The sequence below is a fragment of the Macrobrachium nipponense genome, chromosome 9 (assembly GCF_015104395.2).
Source record: "Macrobrachium nipponense isolate FS-2020 chromosome 9, ASM1510439v2, whole genome shotgun sequence".
NCBI classification, from domain to species: Eukaryota; Metazoa; Arthropoda; class Malacostraca; order Decapoda; family Palaemonidae; genus Macrobrachium; species Macrobrachium nipponense.
In genome coordinates, this window is record NC_061110.1 from 45,164,796 (window position 1) to 45,182,226 (window position 17,431).

Consider the following 17,431-nt stretch of genomic DNA (forward strand, 5'->3'; position numbering starts at 1 on the left):
CCTTGCAGTTGTTTTTTCATCGCCTTTTCATTTCATAGGTATATTTGGTGAAGTACTTGTTTGGTGGTTGTTATTCTTAGCTGCTTTTGAGCTTTTCATTTAGCTAAATAAGATTGAGTGTTAGCATGTCAGACTCTAGTTTATTAGCAGTTAGGACTGCAAAACTAAGATGCTTAAGTTGTTTTACGATCCGCACTCCAAGTGCGTGAATGTAATAAAGTAATGTAATAAAGATTTAATTGTGTCGGAATTTAGATGATCAGGCTTGGAAGAACTTTGAGAAAAGATGGAAAAGGATAGGAAATGAAAGGCGTCTCCTAGAGCCGAGAGTAAATCTAGTATTGAGGCAACTCCTTTGCCTTTAGAGGCAAAGAAATCTACTTTATTTTCCCCTCTTTTATCTAACATCTCTCCTATCATTAGCCCTCCTACTTCTTTTACTACTTCCCCCTCAATGTGAGTCTCATGTATTAATATATATTTGGAATAATTTTATGGAATTTTCCACTTTTTGTAAAATTTTACTGCTTAGGTGAGTTTGAAAAGGGATTGTGCTTTGGGAAGGGTTTGCATTTGAAGATAATTGTGGGAGTTGTGGTGGTTGAGCTGCCACCTGATATGGTTTGGACCCAAGAGCTAGTGATGGGATTTTCCCATTACATACTATCTTAAGGGCAGAACCATCTCATGGATCAGCCCATCGGAATCTAGGGGGGCCTGGTGTTTGGGGATGGGACTCTTGGTTTTTGTCTGGAAGCCCACCAATATGTTTGGAGTGGGAGTCAGTCCCTATTAGCGGGGGCTGAACTCCCAGGAGGCAGATTGGTTTATACCTGGGCCACTGCATTCATAATGGTGCTATCCCGAAAGGGTAGGCTATGGGGTGGACTATTGGGAGTCAACTCTAACATGTGCCATTGGTGGAGAATGCCAATACCTGACTGATCCACGATACTTTCTTAACATTTACAAGCAGTAGTTGTGTGTGTGTATTTTTTTTTAATTGTAATTCTTATGACTAGTCTTTCTAATATAATGTCCCCTGGACCCTTGACTCTTTGGCACCATTGAGAACCTTAGGCTTGGATAAGGACCTCCCCTTGCCATCCCCAACCTCCTCCAATAAAAACAACACAGACTCTTTGATTGTTACTACAAGCCTTTATGTAGTCCAGAACAGAGGAAAGAATAGTAGATTTAATAATAGAAATAGGAATGCTAATCCTGATGTTGGAATTTTACTTGGATCTCAAGAACCTGACACTTACAATAAATATCTTTCTCTTGACCTTGACAAAAACATAAAAGAACAGCATATATTTGGTGTCCTTGGATATTGTGAAATGCATTGGCAGAGAACCAAAGATAGCCTCTCAAGGTGAAGGAAGCTTGCTTATAGAAGTTTCATCACCAGATGAAAGTAGAAAATTACTATATTAATGCTGTAGAAGGAAGCACAGCAAAATGCACTCCTCACAAAACAATGAATCGATCTAAAGGAGTAGTGTATAGTACTTTACATTATTCTGAGGACACTCCGAAAAGAATTTGTAGATCAGAAGGTGGTTGATGTGACGTGAAGAAAAAAGTATTGGGAATATTACATCCAACACCTACTTTAATAATCACCTTTGATTGTTTGAGACTCCCTAAATTTTTGAAAGCTGCATGGCTTTACCTGCCAGTTAGACAGTATATTCCCACTCCTAGAAGATGTTTCCATTGCCAAATGTTTGGCTATCTGATTACAACATATCTGATTACAACATGTAGGAAAAAAGAAAGAAACGAACCAGCTATATGCATTAACTGTGGAAGAAAAGAGCATGGGCATTGTGAACTTACTCAATGCTGCACTAATTGTGGGGGAGACCATAATACTGCACATAAGTCATGTATCAGTTATGTCGTTGAAAAATAAACACTTTGTATCAAGACTCAAGACCATATTACCTTTGAAAAGGCAAGACAAAAGACTTTGCAGAAATTCAACACCCAGCAGTTATTTGCTGATGTACTAAAAGGAAATGTGGAAAGACAAAAGAAATTGAATTTCAAAAAGTCTAATGAAGATAAAGAAGAAAAAATGGATGCTGGGACAATTGTCAACAAGAGGACCTTAAGTGAAGAATCTGTAACAATGCCTGAATCAAAAGTCAAGCACCTTGAGAAAGGAGATACATCCACAGAAAAAGTTATTAAGTCAGAAAAAAAAATTAGCAAACCCACATCATCTTGTGGCTCAGCTGACCCTTGTAGAATATCTGAATTAATGAGAAATAATCAATCATATCCCACTGTTCCATCTTACAACACAGCAACATATGTAGAACCTAAGAAAGACAATGTCACCCTCAGATCAGCTTGGTTTAGACAATAAAACTGTACTAGTTGAAAATGATAAACCAGATACTACAAGGGCCGAAGATACTGCTGCTTCAAATACCATCATAAGTGATCACATGGTACATTCAAACAACCCACTAAGTACTCCATCAACATCTGGAACTGTACCAAAAGTCCATCACAAAACTCAAATGTCATCTACAAAGAAAAAGCATAACAGAGCGATCTTGAACAGAGAATCATCCTCTAGTAAATAGATACATTCTTGCTATATTACAATGGAACTGCTAGGGATTTTGCACTAAATAAGAAGAGCTATTATGTTTGATAAATACTCATAACCCAGTATGTTTAGCTCTACAAGAGACCATGTTAAGCAACAACAAAATGCTTATTCCTTAAGAGTGTTTTGCGTTCCACTCCCTATTCCCTTTACAGGGAAATTTGGGGGGAAGTGCTCTTCTTGTAAGACAAGATATTGCACATTAAAAAATACCATTGCAAACTTAATTACAAGCTGTAGCTGTTAAAATTCACTTAAAAAAGACACACACAATTTGTTCATTGTATCTCCCTCCTAATAACCCAATTTTTGAACGACAGTTAACGCAGTTGTATGAAGCTACCTTGATCATTTCTTGTACTGGGAGACCTTAATGGCCAACATGAATTTTGGGGTGACATTTTAACAAATCAAAGAGGCAACCTCGTATTATCATCAGTAGAAAATTCAGATATGACTCTTTTGAATACTGAAAAACCCACCTATTTTCACATTCAGACTGGTACATTTTCTTGTATTGACTTATCCATCACCAGCTCTGATACATTCATAGACTTCAACTGGGAGGTGTTAGATGATCTGTACGGTAGTGATCATTTCCCAATTGTCATCAGAACTGAGAAATATGATCCAGTATACAGAATGCCTAGGTGGTGTACTAATATAGCAAATTTGCCCCTTTTCCAGGAACTTAGTTATATTGAACTAGATGCAAAAGATATGCCAACAATAGGAGAAGCAGTGTTCTATTTAACAATGATTTTTATGTTTGTAGCAGAAAAGGCAATCCCAAAAACATGTGGAAAATTACATCAGAAACCTGTTCCATGGTGGAATGTTCAATGCAAAATAAAGCCATGAGAGCAGCTTCTACTAGGTACAGAAGACATTGATGTGAATGCTACTTGATCTCCTTTAACAAGGCTCTAGCCAAATTCAGATGGCAAAAAAAACATGCAAGATGAGAATCCTGGGTTATTTTTATGTCAGCAATTACCTAGAAAACACCTACAACCAAGATATGGGCTGTTATTAAGAAAATAGCAGGAAAGTATAATCCTAGTCCCCTCCCTGTTTTAAAAGTCAATGGTGACTTCATAACTGGCTCAAAAGCAATGTTTTTGCTGAACATTTTACAAAGATATCAAGCAGGGGTGAAAATTCTCCATTCTACAGGGAGAGTGTTAGCAGTCTGAAACACTTTATATTACTTCTTTTAAATCTGAATCTTATAATATGCCTTTTACCATGGAGGAATTTTTATTAACTCTTAGTAACAGTAAAAACACTGCACCTGGACCTGATGAAATTTTATATGAAATGATCAAGAATATCTCAAAGGAAACCAAATTTTCTAATTTATGTATTATTAATAGAATTTTTAAGGAGAGTGATTACCCTAGTGTTTGGGAAATAGCGAGTTTTATCCTTTGTCAAATCTGGGAAAGATTCATGTCCCCACAGGCTATAGACCAATAGCTTTATTAACATCCTGTTTATGTAAAATAATGGAAAAATGGTAAATTTTAGGTTGATATGGTTTTTAGAATCAAAGAAAATTATATCATTTATTGATATGTTTAGAGAATGCAATTTGTCAGGCATTTGCTTCCAAGCAGCATTATGTAGTAGTTTTCTTTGACCTAGAAAAGCCTTACGATACTACTTGGAAGCATGGAATTATGAAAGTCTTGCATGAAATTGGTCTGCGTGGTGAACTACCACTTTTTATTAAAGCTTTTTTCAAAGAACCTTTATTTTAAAGTCAGAGTTGGCAGTACTTTGTCTAATTTGAAAGAACAAGAGGAAGGAGTACCACGAAGAAGTGTGTTAAGTGTCACTCTGTTTGCCTTAGCCATAAATGGGATAGCCTTGAAAATTTCAAAGATGTAATGTCAACAATGTTTGTTGATGATTTATCTATTTCGTGTGCTGCATTTAAAATGTCTGTTGCAGAGCGAAAACTTCACTTGCTATAAAGTTAACAGTTGGGCAGCTGAGCATGGTTTTAAATTTTACTCTGCCAAAACTGTCGTTATGTATTTCTGCCGCATCAGAAGGGTGCATCCAGACCCAGATCTGTTTTTCAGTGGACAGAGACTTACATGTGTACAGGAAACAAAGTTTTAGGCCTCATCTTTGATAGCAAGTTAACATGGGAATTTCTTCTCAAGAGCCTCAAAGTCAAATGCATGAAGGCCTTAGATGTGTAGAAAGTCTTAAGTCATATTAATTGGGGTGCCCATAGAAAGCACTAGTTACATGTTTATAAAGCAATGGTTGCTTCAAAATTGGCATATGGGTCAGAAATCTACTCTTCAGTAACTACAAGAAGATTAGATACTTTGAATGTAGTTCACCGTGGGGGAATTAGAATTGCAACAGGAGCCTGTAGATCCTCCCCAATATCCAGTTTATTAGTGGTTGCAGGTGAACTGCCCCTAGATTTGATAAGGAAATTTACCCTGTTGAAATATTGGTACCGCATACAGAGAACTCCCGAATCCTTAGCCTACAATACAGTTTTAAAAGTAATTTTTGTATTCATGAAAGATACACTTCATATCCAAAATCCTTTGGGCACAGGGTAAAATGTGCCTTAGAGGAGCTAAATGTAATAAAAGGAAAAGTAATTCCGGTAAAATTTTCAAGATTCCCTCCATGGAAGTTGCCCTCTGAAATATTGTAAATGGTTTTCTGGTTGCAAGGCAGATTGTTCAGATGATGTTCTTGAACAGAAATTCCTTTGCCATTCTGAAAAGCATGATAACTTGAGGCAAATCTTTACCGATGGCTCCAAATCGGTGCAGGCGTTGGGTTTGGAGTGATATACCCTGACGGTAGTATTTGTGGTGCACTACCAAGCTTCTATCTTTACTGCTGAACTTTTTAACATTTTAACAGCACTAAAGAAAATTGTTACTTTACGAGATAATTTTACTATTTTTAGTGATTCCAAGAGCGCTTATTTGAGAAGGAGATGATTTTACCCTGTGTTACTGGAAATCACAGAGTGGTTGTTTTTATTAAAACAAAAACAGAAAGTACTAGTTAACTTATGCTGGGTTTCCTCACATGTTGTCATTGTTGGAAATGAACAAGCTGATGAACAACTGGCTTAGTCAGGTACATAAAAAAATCCATAGCAATTCCTTGCTCAGACTACATTCTTGAAATTAAAAAGACAATAGAATCGGTTTGGCAATTTTATTGGACAACAGAGAGCAATAATAAAATGAGAGAACTTACTGATGTAATCAACCCCTGGCATTATATGTTTGAGGACCATCGGAAAGAGACTGCCCTATGTAGGTTACGGATCGGCCACACACGGATTACCCATGGCTTTTTTAAGGAACAATGACCCTCAACCAGCTTAATGTCAGTAAGGAACCATCATTTTAATGCAGTTGGAAGAATGAATTTTAAACTGGATGCAATTTTAGGAAGAAATTTTAATGAAAAGAGCCTTTTTAATTTCCTTCAAGAGGCAGGTCTTCTTGCAAAAATTTAGATTAATTTGGTCATGATGTTTGAGTTTGTGTACATGTGTTAGTATATATCATTGTAGCTTATATGTGTGTATGTATGTGTATTTATGTGTATATGTATGTGTATATAAGTATATATATCTTTATTTATTAATTTTTTTTTCTCAATTCATAGTATGTAATTGTTCTTAGTCTTACTACTTTCTTTCCAAAAATTTAACTAGTATTCCATAAAATATGGTGTCAATAACCCTGTTGTTGCAATGCCAGCAAGAATTAATTAATCAATCAATTTTTACCACTTACTCCAGTTCAGGTAACCCATGCTTCCAATCTCGACCCCATTGCCAGCTTAGAGTCTAAAATAGATAAGAAATTTGAATTTTTGGCCAAATCTGTAATGGAATTTGGGGATGTCATTTCATGCTTTTGTTGAGCAACTGACCAGTGCCAAGGATAGTGAAGTGCCTAGTGTTAGTGTTGTTGGCTGTCCGTCCCCTAATTTCTCCTAGACGAAGGTTACTGTCCTACTCCCCTGCTCCTAGGAGAAGATATACCAGAGCTCGAAGGGCGACCTGGGGGTGCACAGGCAGTCATTGACTCCGGCAAGCTTGTCGACTTTAGGGCTTCGACTAAACGCCATTGGAAAGGAGTCGATGTAAGTGTAGTGCAGTTTTCATCCAACTCAGAAGTGTCGTCGCCTGAAAAGAAGCGACAAACTTGTCGTGCTGTGGTCTCTTGCTCTCTGAAGAAGTTGAAGGAGCTTAGGAGTCCACAGCCATCTTGTAGTTTTGCACCTGAATGGTTTATTCAGGATTCAGGCCATTCATCATCAGACAGTCAGGATTATTCTGGCGACAGACATATTCTAGCGCCAAAGTGCTCAAATCAGCATACTTGCTCTTATGCTGTCGTCTCCCTTCAGTGCTTGTCGAAAGGAGTTTCGACTTGTTCACCTCCACCTATGCGAGTTGCCGCACCTGCCAGTTGATTGTCGACTAAGAAGGGTGGTTTGACTACCACTGCCTCAATGTCTACAACTGATTACTCCACAGAATTATTCATCTTTGGGATGTTTTAGACAACAACTTCAAGAACTTATTGGTTTTCTGAAGAAGGCAACTGCTCCTAAAGGGGAGGACATTGGTTTGTCACCTATGTCGTCGAAAGAAGAGGAGAGGACCAAAACTTGAAATCTTTGTCAACCTACTCGAGTCTCTTGAAGCATTTGCTAGTCAACTGCACAGATTTCTTTAAACCAGCTCTTCCATCATCTCCACCTTCAATTTTTTAATGGATAGGAAGACATTTGCGAGTGGTTTACCCAAGCTGGTCCTTTCCCAGTCCCCCAAGAAAGTTTTGAAGGAGGCAAATGAGTGGTTGTCTAAGAAGCAGGAGTTAGGAAAAGTATCTTTTGCCTACCTCCCTTCCAAGCTTCTTAATAAGAAGTACCGTTTTTACGCAACCAGAGAAGTTCCTTCCCTGGGAGTATCTGCCTCCTCTCAATGGGACTTCTCTGGTCTAGTAGCTGTGAACAGAAGGTCAGCATTCACTTCAGCCAAAGTAATGTTTCAACTCCAAACTTTGACTATATGGTGGAGAACCTGTTCAAGGTGATAGAGGTATTTATCTTCCTGGATTGGACTATTGGGGCCTTGGTCAGGAAGATTGAGGATGCCAGTCCTTGGAGGACTGGGGATGGATTAGAAGAGCTAGCTTCCATTTTTACTATGGGAGTGTTAAAAAACAATAAATTATGGTGCACTTTTGTTCTCGAGGAGTAACTATAACCAGATGAAAGCCCTTCTATTCTACCCCTTAAATAAGTTACACCTTTTCCCGGAAGAGATGGTCCAACAGGTGCTATTAGACCTTGAGAAGAAATGGAGTAATGATCTGGCTCAGTTGATGAGGCACCCGAAGGAGACTCCTAAGTCCTCCCTTTTGCAGAAGCATCACATGCACCAGCAAAGTTGACCAAGAAGCCCTCTTTCAAGTCGACCTCCAAATAATCTGTATGTCCTTCACACCAGTGGGAGTAAGGCCCCATTTCTTCTGGGAGGAATGGAGCCAGAGAGGAGCAAAGCCATGGGTCATACAAGTTCTCTGAGAGGGTTATTTGATCCCCTTTCAAGAAGCTCCACTTTTGTCCAATGCTCCCATCGCATTGACAGCATACTAGCCAAAGAAATAGAAGCTCTGATCAAGAAACAAGCCATAGAAGAGGTACAAGACTCAGGCTCCATATGTTTTTTTAGACTTTTTGTAGTCCCCAAGGCATCGGGAGAATGGAGACCCATTTTGGATGTCATGCTTTGAATCTTTACGTGCGGATGACAAAGTTTCGCATGGAAACCAGTCAGTCTCTTATGTCAGCTCTCCAACCAAGTCAAGTCGTCAGTGTGTGGAGGACTTGGAGAAGACGTTACGTCTAACTCAACAGTTAGGCATAAAAATAAGCCAGAAGAAATCCCAGTTATATGTGACTCAGAAGATTTCCAATTAGGGATGATTCTTAACTCACTAGCTTTTGGGGCTTGTCTCTCCCCAAAGAGAATAGAGTTGTGTATGAGGAAGGTACAGAAGTTCTTAATTCGCCCGTCTTGCTCAGCTCTAGACTGGATGAGTCTCCTCGGAACTCTAGTATTGGTTGAGAGCTTCGTAACTAGGACGTCTCCACATGAGATCTCCCCAGTTCTTTCTGGAGGCGAATTCAAGTAGAAAGACTCGAGTAGACTCATTCATCTTCCCACTAACAGAGGAAATAAAGCCAGATCTTCGTTGGTGGACATTGCTGGAGATACTGCAAGAAGGGATCTTGCCAGTCATTCTGAACTCTGACTTATAGTTTTTCTCTGACACGTCAGACAGAGGCTGGGGAACTCTCTTAGAGGGCAAGAGAGTTTTAGAAATGTGGATGGAACCAGAGAAGTCCCTCCACATAAACGTGAAGGAATTGAAGGCAATTTTCATAGGACTACATGCCTTCACTCCTTTAGTCTCTGGAAGAAAGGTAGCTATTTACTCGGACAACACAACAGCCCTGTTGTATGTTCACAAACAGGGAGGGACTCACTCTTTCTCTCTCAACGAGGTAGCCAAAGATCTTCTGTGGGGGAGCAGACACAAGATCAAGCCATTTCCAAGGTTCATCCAAGGGAAAATGAATGTATTAGCAGACGAGCTAAGCCCCTCCAACCAAGTTCTTCCTATGGAATGGACTTTGAATGCAAAAGTTTGATAAGCCCTGTGGAAAATATGGGGCAGACCATCCATAAATCTCTTCACCACCTCCTGGAACAATCGGCTGCCAATCTTCTGTTCACCTGTTCCAGACCGTCAAGTGTGGAGAATAGATGCGATGCTTCTGGACTGGACAGGTCTCGACGTACGACAGTAGTGCCTCAGGTTACGAAATTAATCTGTTCCGAAGCGGCCTTTGTAACCTGATTTTTTCGTATCTAGAACTACGTTTTACATGTAAATTGCCTAATTTATTCCAAGCCCTACAAAAACACTGCAGTAAATTTTATTATAAAGCTAAATTGACCAATAAACAATGAAATACAACAATATGGATCATTTAATACCTATCATAACCATGACTGTACCTGTAAATAAAGTGTATTAGTGTGCAGGGTACAAGAAATACTATATGTACATGTAAGTACGTATGTAGTAAAATGTGGAACCTTACCTTTCGAGTGAGGCAATGTGCAAAAGTGGCGATAGAGGAGGAGGACAAATGGCAGAAAACATGAACACTTAACTTTATGAAACACATTTAAAAATGGCAGAAAACATTAATACTAAACTTTACGAAACAAATTAACAAATGGCAGAAAACATTAACACTACTTGATTATCTCCATCTTCGTCTCCATAGAAAGCATCCTCTTCTTTCTTTGAACTTCAGCAACATTCTTGGGACCCATGGCTAACAACGTAAGTAATTAAGTTCACACACAACACGATAAAGTAACTTACAGTACTACAACGAAAGCGAAATCACTAACATGAATTTACGTTAACAAACTAAATATATGTGAATGAACGAATTCCAGGTGTTTACGGTAACGCTGCCACAAAAAATGGTCAAGGAACTCCTTTACATAGAGGCATGATGGGACAGATGCTGACCAATAGGAGAGCAGGATCTTACGGCAGTGACTAGCATCAGCAACCAAAGGGAGAACAGGAGGATGGTGGCGAGTCTACTGAGTTGGCGGCGCGCGAGTTTTAACATTGTTCTCGGCGGCTTGGGCAAATCTCGGACTTTACCCTTTTGCAACCTAAATTATTTTCGTACACAGAAGTAAAAAAATCTTCGTATTTGCTTTCGTAACCTGAATTTTTTGTATGTAGGGACTTTTGTATGTAGAGGTTCCACTGTACAGTAGTGCTTCAAAATACGAAATTAATCCGTTCTGAAGCGGCCTTCGGAAACTGATTTTATCGTATCTCGAACTACGTTTTACATGTAAATTGCCTAATTCATTCCAAGCCCTACAAAAACATCACAGTAAATTTTATAATGAAGCTAAATTGACCAATAGATTTTATAATAAAGCTAAATTGACCAATAAACAATGAAATACAGTAGTACCTCGAGATACGAAAGGCTCAACTTACGAAAAACTCGAGATACGAAAGCCAATACGAAAAATTTTACGGCTCTACATACAAAAAGTTTTCAAGATACGAAAGGTTTCTGAAAGTCCGAGATTCACCCGGATAACAATTTTGAAAATCGCGCCGCGCGCCGCCATCTTAGTACAAGTAGACTCGCCACCATCCTCCTGCTCTCCCATTGGTTCCTGATGCTAGTCACGGCCATGAAATCCTTCTCTCCTATTGGCCAGCGTCCCTCCCATCATGCATCTACTTTGTACATGTGGTGGCGTGCTTCGGCCACTCGGTACCAGCATTGTTATAGTACGCACGCGGTATTCGTTTTCGGGATCGTCAATGTGTACGTTATTTAAAAAAAAAAAGTGACCAAGATCTCTCACATGGGATAAGTGATCAAGGTCTCTCTCACGGGATAACTGGAAACTTTGCAAGGTTGGTAGAATATCCACTCCCTGCTGAACAGTGGGTGTAGAACAATCATTTACAACATGCATACCAGTACGTATAATCAAGGCACTTCAGTTTATGTTGAAGGTCAGCAGCCGAACATTCAGTACCCCAATCAGTTGCAGAGAGAGCATTTGGTTGAACAGGGTTTTGATGGACACCAGGGCCAACAGTCATGAGGTGCAAAGAAAGAACCAAGTGATAAAAAATAGAAAGTTGAAATTCTGTATAAAAAAAAAAAAAAAAACTACGTAAAGTAAAAAAAAAAAAAAGTAAAAAAAAAAGTTAAAAATCAAAAAAAGAAAAAAAATGGCAGAAATTAAAGCCGCTTTTCATAAAGTGCAATCATTTGTAGAAGACCCCCGGAAAGGCTCACACAGGAACATTGTGTACGTATATTTTTTAAAGTGTACGTACATACATATGTACAAAAGAAAAAAAACAGCAGAAATTAAAGCCGCTTTTCATAAAGTGCAATCATTTGTAGAAGACACCCCCCGAAAAGGCTCACACAGGAACATTGTGAAAAGTAGGCAGAAGCAATCTTCCTTGGACAGTTACGTATGTACGTAGCCTCACTCGAAAGGTAAGCTTCCACATTTTACGTACAGTATATTTCTTGTTACCATGTACACTAATATACACTTTATTTACAGGTTATATTTTGCATTTTTTTTTTTTATTAATTTAGGTATTGAAGGGTCCAAATTGTTGTTGTATTTCATTGTTTATAGGTCAATTTAGCTTTATTATGAAATTTACTGGGGTGTTTTTGGAGGGCTTGGAACGGATTAGCCATTTTACATGTAAAATGTGGTCCTAGATACGAAAACCTCATGATACGAAAGGCGCCTCGTAACGGATTAATTTCGTATCTCGAGGTACTACTGTACAACAATTTGGAACATTCAATACCTTACATAACTTATACTGTACCTGTAAATAAAGTGTATTAGTGTACATGGTACAATTAATACTGTACATACGTATGTAGTAAAATGTGGAACCTTACCTTTCGAGTGAGGTGATGTCCGAAAGAGGCGACAGGAGGAGGACAAATGGCAGAAAACATGAACGTTTAACTTTACGAAACACATTAAAAAATGGCAGAAAACATTAACACTAAACTTTACGAAACATTAACAAATGGCAGAAAACATTAACACTTAACTTTACAAAAAAACTTAAAATTAAATTTCTTTTTCTTTGTCTTTTTCTGATTTTTACATTTTTTTTATTACTTTTTTATACTTTACATTTTTTACAAAATTTCAATTTCTTCACCACTTTCAATTTTCTGTTTTTTCATATCACTTGGATCTTCCTGTTTGCTTACTACTACTAAAGGCCTCTTTAAAAAATAACTATCCAAGGAAGATTGCTTCTGCTTGCTTTTCACAATGTTCCTGAAACGACTCAGGCAAACGTCATCGAACTGCGCAAGTATACGACCTGTGTAAGCCTTTTTGGGGGTCTCTTTTCTACAAATGATTGCACTTTATGAAAAGCAGCTAGAGCATCCTTAATTTCTGCCATTGTCATAAGGTCCTCCTCCTTCTTCTCCTCCTCCTCCTCCTCCTCCTCCTCCTCCTCCTCCTCCTCCTCCTCCTCCTCCTCCTCCTCCTCCTCCTCCTCCTCCTCCTCCTCCTCCTCCTCCTCCTCCTCCTCCTCCTCCTCCTCGCCGCTGCTAGAGAACTCTTCTTGAACGATGTTATGTTGCATGGCTTCCAACTCCTTCAGGTCATCCGTCGTAAGCTCCTCTTGGTGCTCCTCGAGAAGGTCATTGATGTCGTCCTCATCGACGACCAGCCCCATGGACTTGCCGAGTGCAATGATCTCGTCAAGATCTGGTTGCGAAACAGTTTCAGGATTGTCAAATGTTTCTGAATCTGCATCAGCTTCGCTCACGTTGAATCCCTCGAAGTCTCAGGCGGATACGGCATCAGGCCATAGTTTCCTCCACAAAGAATTCAAGTTTCGCCTCGAAACCTCCTGCCAAGCTTGATCGATGAGTCAGATGCATATGACAACATCGAAATGCTCCTTCCAAAATCCACGCAAGGTGAGGTTTGTGGTATTGGTAATGTCGAAACATCTCTTGAAAAGATGTTTTGTATACAGCTTCTTGAAGTTCGATATCACTTGCTGGTCCATGGGCTGGAGGAGAGGGGTGGTGTTAGGCGGAAGATAAAGAACCTTGATAAAAGAATACTCCGCTAGGATATCTTCCTTGAGGCCAGGAGGGTGAGCAGTGGCAGTCCAACAACAGGAGACATTTCAGATGGAGGCGCTTCTCTTCCAAGAATTTCTTCACTGTCGGGCCGAAACACAGTTGTACCTACTCGGTGAACAAAAGTCTCGTTACCCAGGCTTTCGCATTAGCCCTCCACATCACTGGAAGCTTCTCCTTTAGCCCTTTGTAGGCCTTGAAGGCTCGAGGAGTCTCAGAATGATACACAAGTAGGGACTTCACCTTACAATCCCCACTGGCGTTGGAACAAAGTGCGAGCTTAAACCTATCTTTCATAGGCTTATGCCTTGGTAGCTTCTTCTCTTCCTCTGTGATGTACGTCCAACGAGACATTTTTTTCCAAATAAGGTCAGTCTCGTCACAGTTGAAAACTTGCTGAGAACTGTAGCCTTCGTTGATCGTCATCTCATGGAACATCTTAATAAAGGCTTCGGCCAGTCTCGTCACAGTTGAAGACTTGCTGAAAACTGTAGCCTTTGTTATTCGTCATTTCATGGAACGTCTTAATAAAGGCTTCGGCCACTTTCGTGTCCGAGCTGGCAGCCTCCCCATGCCGCACCATTGAGTGGATGCCAGTCCGTTTACAGAATTTATCAAACCACCCCTGAGAAGCCTTGAAGACTGGGGTTGCCGTCAATGTCCCTTCTCCTGCATCGTCTTCGGCTTGGGCAATCAGATCACCGAAAATAGCACTGGCCTTGTGGCAGATTGCCGTCTAGGTTATCGTATTGCCAGCAATTTCTTTTTCTTTAATCCATACAAGAAGCAGCCTCTCCATCTCATCATATACATGGCTCCTCTTGGAAAAAATAGTCACGCCCTTGGAAGGTGTAACTGCTTTGATGGCTTCCTTCTGCTTAAGGATGGTGCCTATCGTCGATGGATTTAGGCTGTATTCCTTAGCGATCACACTCAACCGTATGCCAACTTCATGCTTTTTAATGATCTCCATCTTTGTTTCCATAGAAAGCATTCTCTTCTTTCCGTGAACTTCAGCAACATTCTTGGGACCCATGGCTAATTAAGTTAATTAAGTTCACACACAACATGATAAAGTATACAAGTAGAAAGTGAAATCACTAACACGAATTTACGTTAACAAATGAAATAGGTATATGTGAACGAACGAATTCCTTGTGCGTACGATAACGCTGATGCGACGAGATGGTCGAAGGACGCCTTTACATAGAGGGATGATGGGACAGATGCTGACCAATAGGAGAGCAGGATCTTACGGCAGTTACTAGCATCAGGAACCAATGGGAGATGGCGAGTCATCTAAGTTGGCGGCAAGCAAGTTTTAAAATTGTTCTCAGCGGTCTGGGCGAATTTCGGACTTTACAGTACACTCTTTCGCAACCTGAATTATTTTCGTATACAGAAGCAAAAAAATCTTCGTCTTTGCTTTCGTAACTTGGATTTTTCGTAAGTAGGGACTTTCGTATGTCGAGGTTCCACCATATATGCTTTTCCCCCTTTCGGTCCCATAAGAGAGGTCATCAACAAGTTTCAGTTTCATCAGAACGCGACTATGACTCTTTGTGGCATTCTGGCCCAGGAAGGAATGGTTCCCAAACCACCTCAATCTCCTTGCAGACTTACCCAGACTTCTTCCACAAGGTTGACATCCTCACAAACAACCCCACTTCGACGGGTACCATCAAGGATTGTATGCTCTGACCCTGACAGGGTTCAGACTGTCAGGAGTCTTGTTAGAGCAAAAGGCTTTTCTTGAAGAGCGGCAGAGGCTATCGTAAGATGTAGCAGATCTTCTTCTTGCAAACTGCGCCATTCAAAGTGGAGCATTTTTTAAGATGGTGCAACAAAATCACGTCTCTTCTGCAACCTCTTTAACAAAAGAAGTGGATTTTTTGCTAATTTTAAGACACACAAGGAAGCTGTCCACCTCTACTATCAGGGGTTATAGATCTATGCTTTCTTTAGTATTTAAGCATAGAAGTCTCGATATTTCGAATAATCAGGACATCAGCAACCTAGTTAAATCTTTTGAGACATCAAAAGTAGGAAGGTCTGGGGAAGTGGACTGGAATCTCAACATTATTTTAAGGTGGTTATCAAGTCCACATTTCGAACCGTTACGTTCTTCCGTGAAGAACCTTACAAAGAAGACATTGTTTTTAGTAGCTTTGGTAACAGCTGGTAGAGTGAGCGAGATCTAGGCCATCAGTAAGGAGATTGGATTTGCTCAGAACAACGCAGTGTGTTATTGTGTTGGGGACTTTCTAGTTAAAAATGAGGACCCATCAAAGCCTTGGCGTCGCTCGTTTGTTATAAGGAATCTTATGGACATTTTAGGACCAGAAGAAGAGGAATGAATGTTGTTTCCTGTAAGGGCCATTACAGTAATACCTCAATCTTACGAGATTTGAGTTGCGCAAATTCACAATAGCGCAAACTTTTCATTGGAACCTGACTAATTATCATAGGTAAGTATTTCACAGACACGCGAACGCATACACAACATTTTGAAATCCTGGAGAAACCCTGCAAAAGTGTTATTTTATGTAGTTTTATAAGTTGTAAAGCTTTCATGTGTAAATTGAATAAAATGATATAGTATAAAAATAATAATTCTCTCTCTCTCTCTCTCTCTCTCTCTCTCTCTCTCTTCTCTCTCTCTCGTCTCTCTCTTGTCCTCTCTCTCTCTCTCTCTCTCTCTCTCTCTCTCTCTCTCTCTCTCTCTCTCTCTCTCTATCTTTTACTGAGATGAGAGAATTTTTATGGTACATGCAGTAAGTAATTATGTTTATTATTATTTTCAAATATTATTAGTAACATTGATAATAATATAACTGTAATGAAAAAATTTGTATGTGATAGTATTTTAAAGAAATAACCTTTCCATTTCACTTTTCGGTAAGAACAAATCTTCTACATCTCTCTCTCTGTTGCTGAGATGAGAGAATTTTTATGATACATCTACTATATGTTTATTAATTCTTTCAAATAATGATAATAATAATAATAATGTTACTGTAATTACAAAATGATGCTTTTAAAGAATTTTTCCCTCATCTTTCTTTTTAACTCCACCAGAAGCTCGAAGTCCAGAGCTGTCAAATATGGAGGGCAGTGCCCTTCAGAATGAGAGGAGTCTCATTTTTACTAATTATCTTTAACTTTTTTTTCAAATTAACCCTCTTACGCCGAAGGAGTATAATAAAAATGGTCTCCTGTATGCCAAGGCGATCTCGGAGTGAGCGCCAAAGCGGAAAAAATATTTAAAAAAAAAAAATCACAGCGCGCTTAGTTTTCAAGATTAAGAGTTCATTTCTGGCTTCTTTTTTTTGTCATTGCCTGAAGTTTAGTATGCAACCATCAGAAATGGAAAAAAATATCATTATCATATATAAATAATGCGATATATGATAGCGAGAAAAAAATTTCATATATAATTGTATTCAAATCCCGCTGTGAGCAAAACGGTTAAAGCTAACGAGTTAATTTTTTTCGTTGTATTGTACACTAAATTGCAATAATTTTGGTGTACAACATTGTAAAATTATCAAAGCAACACAGAGAAAATATTATCACAAAATGATGCATGAATTCGTAACTCGCGGATGTAAAAAAATGTTTTTTTAAAAATTCATCATAAATCTAAATATTGTTCTTGAGACTTGCAATTTGTTTCAAAATGAAGATAAATGATTGAATATTACTATACTGTAAGAGTTTTAGTTTACAATTGCAGTTTTCGACCATTTCGGACGAGTTAAAGTTGACCGAATGTCGAATTTGTTATATATTTTTTTATATGCAAATATTTCGAAAATGAGAAAAGCTACAAACTTCAATTATTTATTGTTGTATTCTACATGAAATTGCGCACATTTTCATATATAAAACTCTATGAAACGCCTAGTATGAAAAGGAGCAAATATACTCATGATAATGCAACGTACGCATTTCGGAGATTTGCGGCGGAGAACCCACGCGCGGAGGGAAGGAAAGTTTTTT

At 39.0% G+C, this 17,431-nt stretch overlaps 1 protein-coding gene across 3 annotated transcripts in view; it reads left to right on the top strand.

Annotated features, from left to right (window-relative positions):
* Positions 1-17,431, top strand: part of LOC135218382 (uncharacterized) — a 230,388-nt gene that overhangs the window by 20,171 nt on the left and 192,786 nt on the right. The window lies entirely within an intron of this gene.